Source organism: Pseudorasbora parva, chromosome 19 (genome assembly GCF_024679245.1).
Source record: "Pseudorasbora parva isolate DD20220531a chromosome 19, ASM2467924v1, whole genome shotgun sequence".
Taxonomy (NCBI): domain Eukaryota; kingdom Metazoa; phylum Chordata; class Actinopteri; order Cypriniformes; family Gobionidae; genus Pseudorasbora; species Pseudorasbora parva.
The window spans coordinates 24,194,939-24,212,603 of record NC_090190.1 but is presented as its reverse complement, the minus strand read 5'-3'; the positions used below and the strand labels follow the sequence as shown (position 1 = coordinate 24,212,603).

Genomic DNA, 17,665 nt, shown 5'->3' with positions numbered 1-17,665 from the left:
TTATAAAAGAAATATAGGCTGTACCGAGTCTTTCCGGAAAAAACGAGCGCCTGGAGGCGTGAATGACGAGCACACCCAAACCCAAGTATGCTATCGATCGGATTCAGCTAATACGTGATCCAAAATCAGGCTGAAATTAATTGAACAGGAGAAACAGCAACAGCAGGACGTCCGTCTCTGTGGTATGTACTGCATTTAGTGGCCTGTCAACATTTGTGTGTCTTTACTCGCAGTTTATGAGGACATGATTTGGTTTATTGACTATTGTATGCGACTAAACCTTAGCAGTAGCAAGCAAAATGGTTTTCCATGTCAGACTAGTGTAACGTTATATAGAACAACAATGGAGTAACATTAAACTTTAGCGCATTTGAATGAGGAAGCACGCAATCGTGTCGTTTACTGATGTTTACTCACGCGATGAGCCAACAGCATAGACATTTGAAGCAGTTTTACTCACCGGCTGCTTCCAAAGCAGAACTGAACCTTTATCGCTGGGACCGCTTCGTCAAAAACACACTTCTTTGGTATGATTTGGTGAAGTCCTGTGACAGCAGTGACTGTGGAAATCCGCGATGTTGTGAAGCTTGCTGTCATTTCTGCGTTCAAATCGGTTCAAATGCAGCGCTGCCTTCTGGGAATGCTGTGCTGAAGCGTTGAAATCACCCATAGGAATAAAGTGGAACGGGAGCGTGGAACCCTACTAGGAGAAGAGACCGTACGGCCCATACAATGACCTTCCGCTCTGTTCACGTCAAACCGAGCCATACTCGAAAAAAACGCTCCGAAACTTGTGAGAAACTGGAAGGAGTATTTTTGACAAAGAAATACTTCATCAAACATCCAACATTAGTTAAAATACTTCATCAAACACCCCCCCCCCCCCCCCCCCCCAAAAAAAAGGCTTAGGCCGGGGACACACTGCAAGCGTGTCGTGAGCGTCTCGGCTGCGTGGCGTGTCCGTTTTTATTTCGGCTCCCATGTTAACCGGTTAGCGCTTGCATACTGCCTGCGTCAGCCGCGCGGCTCTCGCACGGTCCGAGCCGCGCGGAAAACGCGTGCATGCTTCAAATAAAAGAGTCGCCTATTTTTCACGCGACACGCGAGCGTGTTGCAAGCGTTTCTAGGCAAAATAGCATAGGAAAAGATGTTTAAATGCAATTTTGACACGAATACATATTAATAAATGACATTTTGATGTTTGAAAGTCTCTAGGTTAACATAAATGCAGATATAGGCCTAATTGCAATACTAAAAAACGACATAAACCTGTCAATACAGAATGAAATATTCTGTAGCTTATTTTGCCGTCAATACCATATGTATGGCCAATAGGCTACTGCCGACGTTGTCTTTGCTGTATCAATAGGCAATATATTTATATTTAACATGAAGTATGGGGCTTCCCTGTACATTAATAGCAGCAGCAGCGCCGCATCAGAAACGCTTCTGGTGTGTAAAGACAGAGAAAACGCCGAGCAGCCGCCCCGCGACTGACACGCAGCAGAAACGCAACGCTTGCAGTGTGTCTCCGGCCTTACTTCATCCAAAATTTTTAATTCTGTTATTAATTACTCATCATCATGTTGTTCTCAACCCATAATATTTTTGTTCATCTTCAGAACACTGAATGAAGATATTTTTAATAATATCTAAGAAATTTGTCCTTTCATTTACAGCCTATTCAGCCCCCATTTCCAAAGCCTTCTTCTTCTTCTTTCGGCTGTTCCCTTCAGGGGTCGCCACAGCGAACCATCTTCCTCCATCTATTCCTATCCTCTGTATCCTCTTCTCTCAGACCGACTACCTTCATGTCTTCCTTCACTACATCCATAAACCTCATCTTTGGTCTTCCTCTTGACCTCCTGTCTGGCAGCTCTAACCTCAGCATCTTTTTACCGATGTATTCACTCTCCCTCCTTTGAACATGTCCAAACCATCTCAACCTGGCCTCTCTAACTTTGTCTCCAAAACATCTCACATGTGCTGTCCCCCTGATGTACTCATTCCTGATCCTATCCATCCTCGTCACTCCCAAAGAGTGACCCTCCACTTCCAAAGCCTAAAAAAGGAAATCATAAGTGATCTATGTGACTCCAGTGGTTTAACCTCCATTTTATGAAGCAAGTGCTTTATTTGCTCAAAATCTCAACTCCATTTATAAAATATTAATCTTCATTGTCTTTCACACAATTTGGTCTCACATCAACAAATGGTAAATGGACTGCATTTATATAGCACTTTTAACAGACCCTATGGCCATTCAAAGCGCTTTACATTTTTGCCTCACATTTACCCATTTGTACACCAACAGCAATGTCAGCCATGTAAGGCACCATCTAGCTCATAGGGAGAAGCTTAGTTGTCTCACTCAAGGACACCTCGACACTTGGTCAGGTGGAACCGGGGATTGAACCACCAACCTTTCAGTTTGTAGACAACCTACATGAACCACTGAGCCACTGCCGCCCCGGACAACATGAATGAGTTCTCATGTCGGAAAATTAATATTTTATAATTATTTAATTTTTGCAAATACAGCATTTGCATAGTTTAATAAAATGTATGTTAAACCACTGGAGTACTTTAATGATGTACCTTTATATCTTTCTGTGGCTTGAAAGTGGTAGTTGCATGGACTGTCTATAGAGGGACAATGATTCAAAATGCTCCGAGGCTTTACAAAGCAGTGTTTTGAAATCGGCCATGCCGTTATTTCATTTTTTTATACGCACAAAAACTATTCTCGTTGCTTCATAAAATTATTGTAGAACTACTGGGCTTCGTAACAACGAAGATGGGCTTCGTAACAACGTTTTTAGTGCCTTTATGGGTCTTGAGAGGAAATGACATTGGTGTCAATGAAGGCCTTACTTCAACACTAGAGCCATCGGATTTCAACACTAATATCTTCATCTGTGTCTGAAGATGAACGGAGGTCTTACGGGTGTCCAACGACATGAGGGTGAGGAATTAATGACAGAATTTTCATTTTTGGGTGAACTAACCCTTAAGAAATCTCACTTACTAGTCAGCTGCTGGAATGATTTTTGTTCCCTTCTTCCTGACTTTGTGATGTTGGGGGCAGGTGATTTCCCAATCTGTTGAGTCTAAAATCAAACAGAAAACATCTACCTGTCAAATAATGCAAAAAATTAGTTTGACTCAATTCTATTAGCCAAATACCAACAAAGCTATGATTATTTTTGATGTTTGTGGCCATGATTCTCTCATGTTATCTGTTAAATCTTACCATTTCCAGACAGGTTCTAGTCTGTACAGTCTTCAAACACCAAGCCAGGTACCCTTACTTGATGCATCATAGAAATTCTCCTAAAAACCCAAATAGCAAAAACAATACATTTAAATATGAAGGCATATCCAAACGTCAACCAAAAGTTAGTGATAATTAGCCTACATTTTGCATAAATATTTAGTCTGAAAGAATGACTTACCCAGTCTATGAAAATACCTAAGCTATTCCCAGATATTGCCAGATAATCACTTTATCTTTACAAGCCCGCCCTGATGATTTCATTGGTCCGAACAGTTTCTGTTCGGAGATTACTCCTCTGTGGAGCAAGGCCAGACCGAACTGCCCGACCTAAAAATGTTGTGGGCGGGGCTAAGTTCGGCTGGCATCCAGGCTAAGGCTACTGCATAATTAAAGTGAATTTACAGCATAACTTTCAGTAATTATAGTGTAACTATAAAGTAAGTACTTGTAGGTATATGAACAATATGTAATATTTGGGGAATAAAGGGTAAATCAGGAAAATGAACTAATGATTTATACTGTAATTATTTTTTAATTAAGGGTTAATTATCCATTTAGTTACGGGGTAAGTATGCGCACAGCGTTTTTTCGGCGTGCCCACGTCACGCTTCAAGTTACGTCCAACATGAAAACAACCCTCGCATGCACACACAGATGACTGCTGGTTGGAAGCGATATAGTCTACAGTTTAAATAATGTAAAATATTGTTATTTTTCTTACAAACACTTATCGTTTAACTTCAGAAGACATTGATTCATCCACTGGGGTAGTTATTGCTATATGTGCATTTTCATTTTTGGGTGAACTAAGGCCCTGTCCACACAAAGCTTTCCCAATCCGGTCTTTTCCCCCACTTTTTTCCCCTATGCTTTAGAACTTCTTTTTCAAGAAATATCTGCATACACACAAGATCGCAAGCTGCTTTTCCATTACAGATTTGCGCAAAACTTTTGCGATATTTTTTGAATGTCGATAACAAATTATTGCGACATGACAGAGTTTACCATTAGCCGCATTTTAGCCCAAAATTCAACATACCTGACATAAAATGTTTTGCTGCCTGGATTCAGGTTATTTCTGTGAATAGCAGTAAAGCATTTGCTTGCTTTTCTGTAGCTTTCAGAAGGCTGTACAAAGATAGCGCTGATTTCTTGTTGAATGTGCAATCTACTGTATCTATTTGTACCTAATCCTTTCTCATTTGAGATGTGTTTTGGGTGTTGTTGTTTTTTTCAGCATTCACGCTACCAATCCTGCCACTCAGTGTTTTTGCCACTCAGTTGGTGTAATACAGTTGCACGCCGTCTACTGTAACATCATGTGAATATTCTTTAATTGAAACCTCAGTTCTGCCAAACTGTTGCCTTCTCATGCCTTCTGAAACAAGAAAGAAGATAAAAACATTTGGATTAGTCAGTGGTCACTTGAGGTGGTGCTGGTTAAGTTGTAATGTCTTTTTTAATGCCCTTTTGACATATGAGGTATTTTGTACCATTAAAACATTCTGCACGTTTCATAGCTTAAAACATCATCATAAACAAAGCATTGATTTAATCTGAAAATGGATGTTGCAGGATCTGTGACTAATTGCATGAGACTGCTTCCAGAGCAAGACATCAACAAATACTATTTTGACAAATAGAACTGATTGTCTGCTCTCCACCAATAAGCTGGGGTGTACTGGTTCAATATGGCTGCCATCGCATCATCAAGGTGGTGCTGCACATTAGGTGGAGGAGATTACCCCTTACACGCTTTGAGTACTCAGAGCTATATGTAACAAATTTAAAAAAAAATTATGGTAACACAGAGTTAGTTAGAGTTATGGTGCATACATATCCTATTAGGAGCCATACACACACACATCCCACAATGTAGGTAATCTCAGGTTTTACTATCCTTATGGGGACATTTGGTCCCCACAATGTAATATAAACAAGGGCACACACGCACGCACGCACGCACGCACACACGCACACACACACACACACAAAGCAAACAGTGAAAAGGATAATCCCTGCATCTCATTGTGCATTCTGCCCTAAATAGGAAATACCTAATGTATACTATTTAGGATTAATAATATGCACATTTTTTACAGTCTATGATTGGGACACAGGCGCTGCAATATAAACACATATTTATAATCAAATTAATTCGAACCATACCTACTGTTATTATTACTTGCTTTTTTTTATAATAGCCTGTAATGATAGATACATTATACAAATATTTTATAAATGAAATTAGCTGCCTCTCCTCCCTGTTTCCTCTCTATCTCTGTACATCTCTGCTGGTTGCATTGTATACATCTATTAAGTCTACTAACTATCATTACATGATGCATTTATAACGTCACATCACATCACATGCCTGCACGCTGAACATGATTGTTCTTCAACGAGTGGGAGAAGGAGGCGGGAAATGAGGACGAAATACTACAGCCCTTGTATTGTTGCATCGAATGGATATTAGCTGTGAGAAGACAGTGTCAATGTATTGGACAAAACAGCGACCATAAATGTTAAGAAACTAAGTTGCTTATCATATTTTAGTGAGATGGACTTTGTAACGACGTCTTTAGTACCTTTTATGGGTCTTGAGCAAGCGGCAACCTCTACGTTTCTGTCGAAGCCAATACGGAAGCCATTTAAACTGCAGATCATCGACTGGCTCCAGAAGGAAGCAGAATCTCATTGAGCCCCATGCATGTTAAAATTCCCAACTTTACAGCAGAAAAACAAAAACAAATTTACAGCCTGGTATTAATTGTGGTTTTGATCTATACGGCTAATTTTGCCCTCTATATGACAACTGTGAGGGGGTGAATTAATTTTGCACTAATTCGTTTACATTTTATAAAGCCTTATTGCCTATAATTGTGCCTTCTGCATAATTAAGAGCGTGGCCACTTTAAGTGACAGGGCGATAGCCATTCACCTGCTGTATGTTAGTCAACACGTCACCTCAGCTCCACCCACGACCCGCCTCTTCGCCCATTTTCTGTTATTCGGGCATGACGGGCTGGCAAGATGGCAACGGCCAGCTCATCTCTATGCTTTAGAACTGCTCCTCCGAATCCTATGGGAGACGTCATGGACACTACGTCCATATTTTTTTACAGTCTATGGTCTTGAGATAGGAAATGTCATTGCTACTAAAGGAGGCCTTTCTTAGCCATCCGATTTCAATAAAAATATCTAAATTTTCTGAAGATGAACCGAAGTCTTACGGGTCTGGAACAACATGAGGGTAAGTAATTAATAACATAATAAAAATGTTTGGGTGAACTAACCCTTTAAGTCCAAATTTTCCTTCAACAACCTCCAGAGATCTTAAATACAATACTAAAACAGACCACAGCGTCAACAATAACCACAAGCAAAAGTATGACATTACCAGTAATATTTGGACATACCTCAATTTATAGATGGATGAACACCCGCCTTCTATAATTTGTGAGTATTGCGCAGTGGCAGTGATCTGTTCTTGAACACAATTCTTTGCTTAGACACAGTTAAAGGGACAGTTTACCGAAAAATGAATATAACCCCATGATTTACTCACCCTCAAGCCATCCTATGTGTATATGACATTCTTGTTTCAGACGAATATTTAACGTAGTTCTTAGATATGGGAAGAAAGGAGGTGGGAACTGGCGAACATTTAAATGACTTTAATACATAAAGCAAATGTAACCCAGGCAGTCCCTCGCAGACAAGTGCTGCGTAAAAACACATAATAAAGCATAAACAAAACACAAAGTAAATCCAGACCTGGTCCTCCCACTTCCTTCACTGGTGTATGCCTCTGAGCTCTGTTTAGCGATGTCCTGGCTAATCCAAACATAATTGCAGTGAATAAGAGCACAAAGTTTGACGCTCAAAATAGTGCTATAACCCCCCCAAAAATTTGGCGTTTTTTGATTCTTTTATATAAATTAATTTTTGAAAGTGTGTAACTCAGGTAGCCTAGAAACATAGACACACCCTAGCGGCAGCAAATTTAATCTGCCCGCAAGTGTCGTCTAGCAACTCTCAATACCCTTCTGAGCTGTATTCCCCTAACTCTTGCCGGGCCAATCACATCATGTATAGAGTCGGTGGGCGGGGCCATAATGACGACGGCCGGGTTGCGTTTGCGTGCTTCTAGTAAACACAGGAACTGGCGAACGGCGGTCTTTCGAATCAGCTCTGACCGCAACTCTGGAAGACTTGGAGTTGAGCTTTTCTCTGAGAAAAGGACAAAGAACGGCACTGAAGTCATTCTTAAAAAGGGAAGATGTGTTCTGAGTTTTGCCGACCGGATACAGCGAATGTTTAATCTATCAAGGAGCTCTGTTTCACCTTTGTTGCTTTGGTTGGTGTAGCGCTATCCTATCGTGTGCAGAGGGAGTTTGAACGACAACCGTTTATCCTGCCCCTCGGATTGAGCCCGGTCTATGGTGAGTTTCCAGACCAAAGCATTTTATTACAGCATAGACAACATATACTTACATGTTTATCACTTTTAGCTGTGTTTTATGTAACTTCAAAGGGTTTCCTGTAAAATGACACCAACATTTTAAACCTAGACCACTGTGTGTTTGTGTGTTGTGTGTGTGTGTGTGTGTGTGTGTGTATGGGAAGCTTTTCAATTTGGGTAGGCCAAATTCAGGCGGAAATCCCCAAAAAAATGGCCCTGAGTGTAAGAGGTTAAGCATCTTCTGAAGGAGTATAGAATCTCTTGATCAAAAATATCTAAGACCAAACAGTGACAGATTGATTGACAGCTGTCAGACTACCAAAATTGGAGAGTGACAGCTATGGTTTTGCAACAGAGAGGTCATTCGAAGTAGAGGACTTTAATCTATGAACAGTCAAGTTACACAGAATGCCACTAATTAAAATAGATCAGATACATGCAATTAATTTTTATTCAAATTAACTGAATCAATAGGCAGCTCAGGACCAATAACTTCAAACCTAATAGCATATTATAAACAGATTTCCTCAAATTAAAGTTAGATTATATACGCCAGCATGTTACAGTATTGTTGTTCGTTACCATGGCATCCACTTGCGTGTCAAGGTTCGAAAGCACTTCTAGTAGTAAAAGTATCTGTATTACACATGACGGGTGGAAAAATATCACAAGAAAAGCCTGACGTGTACTATCAACTGCAGTATTTAACCGTATTTTCTTCATTAGAATGTTGATAGCAAGTGTCAAGTAAGATTCATTTATAATGTCTCTATGTAACATTAGAGTTCATACTGGAGTGAAGTCATTCTCATATGAGCAATGCAGGAAAACATGTTTAGAGTGTGGTGAGCTCATGCCACGGGCGTGGGTGAGTCAGAGCCAATATCTATCATACCTATCATACCTACAGCGCATGACTGTTTAGGTGTTTACCACCAAGCTGTGGGCTAGGTTCACTAACATAACAAAAACAACTTATTTCCTCTTTGAGTCTTTATGTTTAGAAAAGAGCAGAGCACCATCATTATTATAAAACATTAATTATTAATATTTATTGTACTCCGTGTTAACCAGCAAAAGTATTTTGTCTGTAAACACAAGCTACTGTGACACAGGCTTTGTTCTCTGCTCTCTGTTGAACTCTGATGCCATGTCTGTTCATATATAAAAATGTTATCACTTGACAAGCTGTAATCCAGTAATGGTTAACAAAACCATGATAATATTTTATAATCGTGATAATTTAGTTCACTATAATTGTGAAATATGACATTTTCATACCATTCCATCTCTAGTCCAGAGTCAGACCCCTTAGAGCAGAGCTACCATCCACATCGAACAAATACACCATAACAGGAGCAATGGGAAAGAGCATAGCCTTACTTAATACCTATACCCAGAGAAGGCGCAGAAAAGAAATACAACTATAATAGATAGTCATATAAAAAAATGTCTCCAGCTCTACTTCTGAATATATTACTAGGTAGCCAAACACACAGACACACCAGATTCCAGCCCTCCAAATTTTAAAGGTGTCATGAACTGGCTTAAAAAAAATACAATACTAAGTTCATACAATACTAAGTTTATACAAAACTAAGTTGCTAAGTTCAATTAATGACGTTTGTGTGATTTTTACATTTAAAAACATCATAATGAATAAGTAATAGGTTGTTTTCTACACTGTTTTTTTTACGCTGCCTCCTGAATGCTTTGTTTTGATGGAGACTTGGAGACTGAGGGAGGGATTGAAGTCAAGAGAGTGAACAACGCAGATCAAGAAAGGAATGTTATTTCACTATTTAAGATTCACTAGCCTGCCAGTGGGCTTACGTTTTGGTAGCCCGTCTGAAACACACATAGCCCTGGGACGTTGGGCTTTATGAGCCCTGGCCCATAACGTTACATGTCCGGGTCTGATTCCTTAATTGCAATGAACCAATAAATAAAGGATTCTCCAGCCTGTGACAGCGTGCTAAGGCATGTTCTGATGGAAACGTACACATAATCAAAACAATCAGTACCAATGCAATATTTTGTTGTAAATATATATTTGTAACAAAGTTCGTAGCTGGAAAGGAAGGAGGCGGGAACCGGCGAACGATCAAAAACATTTATTTAAAGTAAAGAAACAAAATGAAAGTAAAACCGCGGACAGCCCCTCACGGACGACTGCCCGCAAACACACACAAAATAAAACGTGGGCAGCCCCTCACGGACGACTGCCCACAAACACATAAACAAAACATAACATAAAATTCCAGGCCTGGTCCTCTCTCGTCTTCCGCAGCCATGTTCCTCCTTTTATGCTCCCGTCACATGGCCGCGAGACGAGACCGGTGTGCCACGCAGCTGGCACTCGTTGACATTAATCACCGGCCCGCTCTCGCGGTCCCTCGCCCTGCTGCTTGCCACACCACATACCCCCATCGCCCCTCGCAGGCCGGGGGGCACTCCCGAGACTGCGCTCTACTCTCACCCCCTCTCCCGGGGGGGGGGGGGATCACGGCGGCCGCGGCACCTGGGGGTAAGGACAGAGAGGCGAGAGAAATGTAGACGGGAGCACGAGGAGCCCGCGGACGAGAGAGGGGAGAGAGGAAAAAGAAAAAAAAGCCCGTCACGGACGACTGCCCACAAACACATAAACAAAACATAACATAAAATTCCAGGCCTGGTCCTCTCTCGTCTTCCGCAGCCATGTTCCTCCTTTTATGCTCCCGTCACATGGCCGCGAGACGAGACCGGTGTGCCACGCAGCTGGCACTCGTTGACATTAATCACCGGCCCGCTCTCGCGGTCCCTCGCCCCGCTGCTTGCCACAACACAATATTACATATATTTTTGTTGAGGCGGCGTGTCCCCGTTCTATTATGTCATTGATCAATTTTGGAGAGCTCTCGTTTTCTGCTTTTCTCGTTTTCTGCTGAAAAAAGCTTTTCTTTGTCTAACAAGGAAGTTTTCAGTTCAGTTTATCACAATGAACTTATATATTTCAAAGACTCATCATCCCTTTAATTTAAAATCTTCTTTACCCTAGTTCTCCATGGAGGGGAGGGAGGAGATTTTTATTTTCCTCTAAAAAAAAGCATTATTACAGCTCAACACCCACATTAGAGGGGAAGGAAGGAAATTATTGAAATATAATTGTTGGAGAGGAAAGGAGACCGCTAGGTTCTGGGTCTACTTGAGCAGTAATACATCCTTGTGTGTCAGCCAGGACACAATAATGAGGAGGAGACTGGTGCTTCTTTCTAAAGGGTATTGAAGATTACGCCCAACAATAACAAAAACAATTTACATTAACACCTTTAAAAAGCATATGAGGATGGGTGGTTAAAGACAATGTTGCTATTGGTCTAGTCACACAAATAACTTTGGCATATATATATATATATATATTTATATATATATATATATATATATATATATATATATATATATATATATATATATATATATATATACAGTCTAGTTCAAAATAATAGCAGTACAATGTGACTAACCAGAATAATCAAGGTTTTTAGTATATTTTTTATTGCTACGTGGCAAACAAGTTACCAGTAGGTTCAGTAGATTCTCAGAAAACAAACAAGACCCAGCATTCATGATATGCACGCTCTTAAGGCTGTGCAATTGGGCAATTAGTTGAATTAGTTGAAAGGGGTGTGTTCAAAAAAATAGCAGTGTCTACCTTTGACTGTACAAACTCAAAACTATTTGTACAAACATTTTTTTTTCTGGGATTTAGCAATCCTGTGAATCACTAAACTAATATTTAGTTGTATGACCACAGTTTTTTAAAACTGCTTGACATCTGTGTGGCATGGAGTCAACCAACTTGTGGCACCTCTCAGCTGTTATTCCACTCCATGATTCTTTAACAACATTCCACAATTCATTCACATTTCTTGGTTTTGCTTCAGAAACAGCATTTTTGATATCACCCCACAAGTTCTCAATTGGATTAAGGTCTGGAGATTGGGCTGGCCACTCCATAACATTAATTTTGTTGGTTTGGAACCAAGACTTTGCCCGTTTACTAGTGTGTTTTGGGTCATTGTCTTGTTGAAACAACCGTTTCAAGGGCATGTCCTCTTCAGCATAGGGCAACATGACCTCTTCAAGTATTTTAACATATGCAAACTGATCCATGATCCCTGGTATGCGATAAATAGGAGAAACATGCCCATATCATAATGCTTGCACCTCCATGCTTCACTGTCTTCACTGTGTACTGTGGCTTGAATTCAGAGTTTGGGGGTCGTCTCACAAACTGCCTGTGGCCCTTGGACCCAAAAAGAACAATTTTACTCTCATCAGTCCACAAAATGTTCCTCCATTTCTCTTTAGGCCAGTTGATGTGTTCTTTTGCAAATTGTAACCTCTTCTGCACATGCCCTTTTTTTAACAGAGGGACTTTGCGGGGGATTCTTGAAAATAGATTAGCTTTACACAGACGTCTTCTAACTGTCACAGTACTTACACACTGTAAAACCCAACAAGTTACGGTAACTCAAACCATTTGAGGAAACCGATTGCTTCAAACCAATTAAGTTTTAAAACCATTAAGTATGAGTACTGAAAACTCATATACATTGAGTTAAATTAACTCATATTTTAGTGTTGTTTAAGTGTTAAAACTTATATTTTAGTGTTGTGTTGATCAATTATTAAGAGTAAACTGAACTTAAAGATTTTAAGTTAATTTTATTAATTCAGTTTGAATTCAGGTAACAAATCTAACTAAGTCTTAACAACTACATGGTTACTTAAATGGTTTTAGGAAACAGATTGCGGCAAATGGTTTAAGTTCATCAAACTCAAAGTGATTAAGTTACATAAGACTAAGCACAAGCTAACATTGGTACAAAATGAAGACAGAACAGGAGGGTATTTTTAAGTAATTTATTGAAATATAACATTTACATCATAAATACAGTATGCCATATGTTCACAAATATAACTAGACAAAAAATATTAGACTTTTTCACCAAATAAAACAGCACAAACATGTTTAAAAAAGTCATAACATTTAAATAACCAAACATATAAAATAAAAAAAATTATGTAAAAAGGTACGTTTCCTCAAAAAGCAAAAGCACTGTATGATCTTTAATGTACTCTAAGTGTATAGCACTGACCGAAGACTTGGCAGACATCACCACCTCATCTTTAAAGACAATCAAAGCATCCAGTGGGTTTAAAGGTAACGTTCCCTCTTCCTCCTCGACAGTAAGGATGGTGACTGTTGGCTTCTGCACCTGGTCAAGCTCCTTTTTCTATATGCATTGGAAAAAAAGTTTGTATGTCACCACATATAAAAATAACTCTTGTCAGGGCAGACACCATATTTCAATTTTCATAAATAAAAAAAACGTTGTTATAAGGAACGGATTATTGTTGATTTAATTGGGCGTGTGCTTATTTAAAACCCTGTAGTTCAATTTTGTAAAGATGTTAAGTTAAGTTGTTTGTCAGCAAGGTTCAATTGGGGGAAAAACATTTTCAGGGGTGTATCAGCCGAATGTTCTAGACCTTGAATTGAATGACGAATTGAATTCAAGCGATAATGCACACATTGCAAAACATTTGTTTTTCATGTCAGTATGTCATAAATAGAAAGAGGCAACAGTTTACTGTCAAAGATTTGTCGCTCACATCACGCCACATCCAGTGTAGACAACATAACGGACTATAAGGGGCTCTTTTGTCCTGTCGCGCTGCTCACATCCGGTGTAGACAAAGTGAAACAAGACAGATTTGATTAACAAATTTTAAATGGATAATGGCAAGACATCCTTGGTGTAAATTACGTTCTTCTTTCAGATTAATATAATCAGAGCGGTATTAATAAATGTCCTGGTTAATCCAAGCATTATAATGGCAGTAAATGGCTGTCCAAAATTTGAAGCCAAAAAAGTGCATCTATTCATTATAAAAGTAATCCACATGACTCTGGAGGGTTAATAAAGTACTTCCGAAGTGAATCGATGGGTTTATATAAGAAAAATATCCATATTTAACTCGTTATAAAATAAGAAAATAACTAGTTTCCGGCGCAACGATGACGTCGGATATAGCGTAAAAAAGCATAACAGCCACGGCGGACGCAGCGTAAAAAACATAAATGATGTGACGATGATGTCGGGCGTTGCACAAGCGTTTTGAATCACGAGAGGATATTTTTCTTACACAAACCCATCGATTTAATTCAGAAGGCCTTTATTATTCACCCGGAGCCGTGTGGAGCACTTTTAAAATGGATGGATGCACTTTTTTGGGCTACAAATTTTGGGGTGCCATTCACTGCCATTATAAAGCTTGGACGAGCCAGGACACATATTAATATAACTCTGATTGTATTCGTCTGAAAGAAGAATGTCATTTACACCAAGGAGGACTTGAGGGGGGGAGTAAATCAGGGTGAACGATTCCTTTAAGCTTGAGCTGAGATTGGTTTATTATGTGTCAAATAAGCTTTTAATGTGCTCAATGTATATGCTAATGAAAGCCTAAATTAAATGTTTTGAAGACTAGATTTTCAATGGACAGATTAATAAAATTCTTATGTGTTTGGAACAATATGAGGGTTGGTAATTTATGAATCATGACTGAATTTGTATTGGCAAGTGGACTATACATTTAAGACAACTTGAATGATCAACTATCAGTCACTGTAACCACACCATGCATTTATGCTGGTGGCAGCTGAAAGGTTAACATGTTGATAAATAAATGTAATGTAGTTTTGACATGTGTCCTACCTTGTGTCTTGAAAACATCTCCTGACTCTTCCTTTTAAATAGTAACAGACCTGCCAGGATCGTAGTTTTTTTTATGATTCATGACAAGACTTCTTTCAACCACTGCAAATCTAGCATTGCCAATTACCTTACACCTTTACAAACCCAAGGCAACTTCAGGATAACTGCCAGTGAAAATATAACACACGAAATGTTTCTGTTTATATTAGGAAAGCCGACTATAACAACAACTTTCAAGACTTGACCAGTACTCTCCTGAAGCAATACAACATGACTTTGAATGATAGACAGACTGGACTTTGGACTTTAAGCCTTTTAAAAAAATCATATTGCTTCAGAAGACTTACAAGTTGTGCTAAAAGACATTTATGGTCATAATTACGTTTGCAAAAATAGCAATTCATTCAAAAATTTAAATTGAAGAACAAACTTATATTTGTATGAACATTATGTAACTGTTCATAACGTTATCATTTGCATTTTGCACAGTAACGTTACAAAATTCCATTGATTTGTTCAATGTTAATTCTAACTTACTTACTCATAGAATTGTAGCCACGTTGCTGCCATTGCACCTTCGTCTTTGCTCTGAAAAGATTTAAAAGCATGGCAACAATGTGTTAGTGTGAGTTTCAAATGAGAAAACGTCATGAGAAACAAATAACAGTTTAAAATTTTATCTAACGTTAGCAAAACAGGATCTAAAATGCTCCTCAAGTCACTTTGTTCACCCCGGAGCTTCAGCTGCTTTAGTCAAATTAACTAGCATCACATATGATAGAGGAAACTCGAATTCGATTAACAATACATTTAAAACGGTTGTAATATAAGGAATGCGTGAGTTTGCATTAACGTTACCTTTTGCTTTAACGTAAGTTAGTTAACGTCACTGTGGCACGAGACGAGAGACATGGAAAGATGGCCAACTGTCTCAAAAGCCAGCGTTTATCTGTCCGACTGTGAGAAAGCACAAACATATATTTTTTAATTCCCCGCTGACAAACTGCAGTGTAAAACAGCATAATTAACTCCAAACGTGTACATTACCGTTGATAACACTGGTGCAATAGCGCATTTGCTCCTAATGTTAGATTGTTTGCTGGCTAACTTTACACACAACATTACTGAGCTGGTTAATCTTCGGATAAACATAAAAGAGTTACGAAAATAACACTGAAAACGTTCAAACATGAGCGAAATATGAATAAATAAGTTTGAAACGCTTACCTTTTGTTTTTCTTGACTGTAGCGCGAGCCATCCTGCTGTGACTGGACTGAAGGAGGGAAAATGGTGCGGTTTTTGTTACCTCGGAAACTCACTGGGATGATACTTTGACATGACTAAATGTAATGACTTTAAAAGAGCTTAATGTAAGACTGTAGGCTTAATATGAGGTAGATTAATGTATATACTATTGTTTATTTATTTATTTTATCAGCTTTTAGTCTTTCCTGTAGCTCAATGAGTAGAGCATGGCGCTAGCAACTAGAGGTCTTCACGGGTCCAAAAATTCGCACCCGAACCCGAAGAGACCCGCAATGTTCAACACAGATCCGACCCGGACCCGTCTATTATTTCAAAAACTGGACCCGGACCCGTGCAGATCCGAAAAATGACAAAAATATATTACCCGGAACCGACATGGACCCGTCTATTATTTGATAGCTGGAACCGAACCCGCCGGGAAGACAGACGCGACTGGACCCGATTGTCTCATATTACACAATATACTGCTGTTAACAAGTTAATGAACAAGCTGCGAAAAATAACTGTCTCAGTCAGCCTACCTAACGATATATAGCCGTTGTTTCCCTTCCTTGTACCTTGATTGTGATGTATTACAATATTCCTCATTAATTGTTCCAAGCATGCTTAATTCACTCATTTCAGCTGTAAAAGTCAATTTTATTTCACAGTGACGGATTTATGAGTTAATTCGCATAATAACTTTGACTGTTTGCCCTTTTGAACTAATAACTATTGCTCGTTTAGTGCCATGGCCGCTTGCGTTACCATTATTTATTTGCCATAATCTCTCTGAGCCAAGTCTGACTAGCAGAACTTTAAGATTAAACAAGACAGTTCATTCATATTATTTTTAAAGTCATTACAGTCACTGCGGAAGCTCGGGTTGCCATAGAAACATGACACGCGCTTGAGACTGCACTCGCGCGTCAGCTGGAGCAACCTGAAATATGAGCCTTTTTTAACGCAATTTGAGCATCACAGAAAACATTTATGTGACAGTTCACCTGAGGTCTTGTTGCTGATTTGAAATATATTCTTGAGTACATTATTACCGCGCGCATGCATTAAATCTGCCCGCTTTCTAAACGACTGAGAGAGCACGCGCGAGAGAGAGAGAGAGAGAGAGCGCGCGCGCGAGAGAGAGAGAGAGAGAGAGAGAGAGAGAGAGAGAGAGAGAGAGAGAGAGAGAGAGAGAGAGCGCTTGTGTTGTTGTTGTTGTGTATTTCTAAACCTCATTTCCCGGCTCACACTTTTCTTATCCTAATTTAGCAATTTGTAAGTTACACAAAACACACAAGCCGCGCTGACTCTCACGGCCAGGTGTTCTCCGAGTCCGATTGGCGTATTACATAGGCTACAACATTAACAGACCCGGGAACCGAAGTAATAGATTAGGACCCGACCCGGACCCGGCTGACCATTTAAAAAATAGACCCGAACCCGTACGGGTCCCGGGTCGGATCCCGGGTCCACGGGTCTCGGGTGCCCCGTGAAGACCTCTACTAGCAACGCCAAGGTCATGGGTTCGATTCCCAGGGAAAGCAAGACTTGACAAAAATGTAAAATGTGTACCTTGAATACAATGTAAGTCGCTTTGGATAAAAGCGTCTGCCAAATGCATAAATGTAAAATGTAAATGTAGTTATTTAATTGGCCATAGATGTAAAATACTAGATTAAATAAATATCTGTAACTTAAACCATTAGAGTTAAAAAGTTTTAGTAACTTATTTAGATTGAGGTTTGCTTACAATAATACATTTTTGAGTTAACATCACACATATTTGTTAAGTTGAATTAACTTTTTTGGTAACATTAAGTAAAATGAACTTATTTCATTTAGTGAATTTCACTGTTAGGTTTTACAGTGGGTAACTCCAGACTGTCTTTGATCATCCTGGAGGTGATCAT

General features: G+C 39.4%; 1 long non-coding RNA gene across 2 annotated transcripts; it reads right to left on the bottom strand.

Annotated features, from left to right (window-relative positions):
* Window positions 1-12,542: 12,542 nt before the first annotated feature.
* Window positions 12,543-15,724, bottom strand: LOC137047943 (uncharacterized). Of its 2 annotated transcripts, none has more exons than XR_010899289.1 (3): window positions 15,365-15,724; window positions 15,048-15,094; window positions 12,543-13,021 (listed from the first exon to the last, which is right to left on the bottom strand). It is a non-coding gene; the product is annotated as an uncharacterized lncRNA (long non-coding RNA). The 2 variants fall into 2 exon arrangements; XR_010899290.1 differs by lacking the exon at window positions 12,543-13,021 and adding an exon at window positions 14,507-14,556.
* Window positions 15,725-17,665: the final 1,941 nt, after the last annotated feature.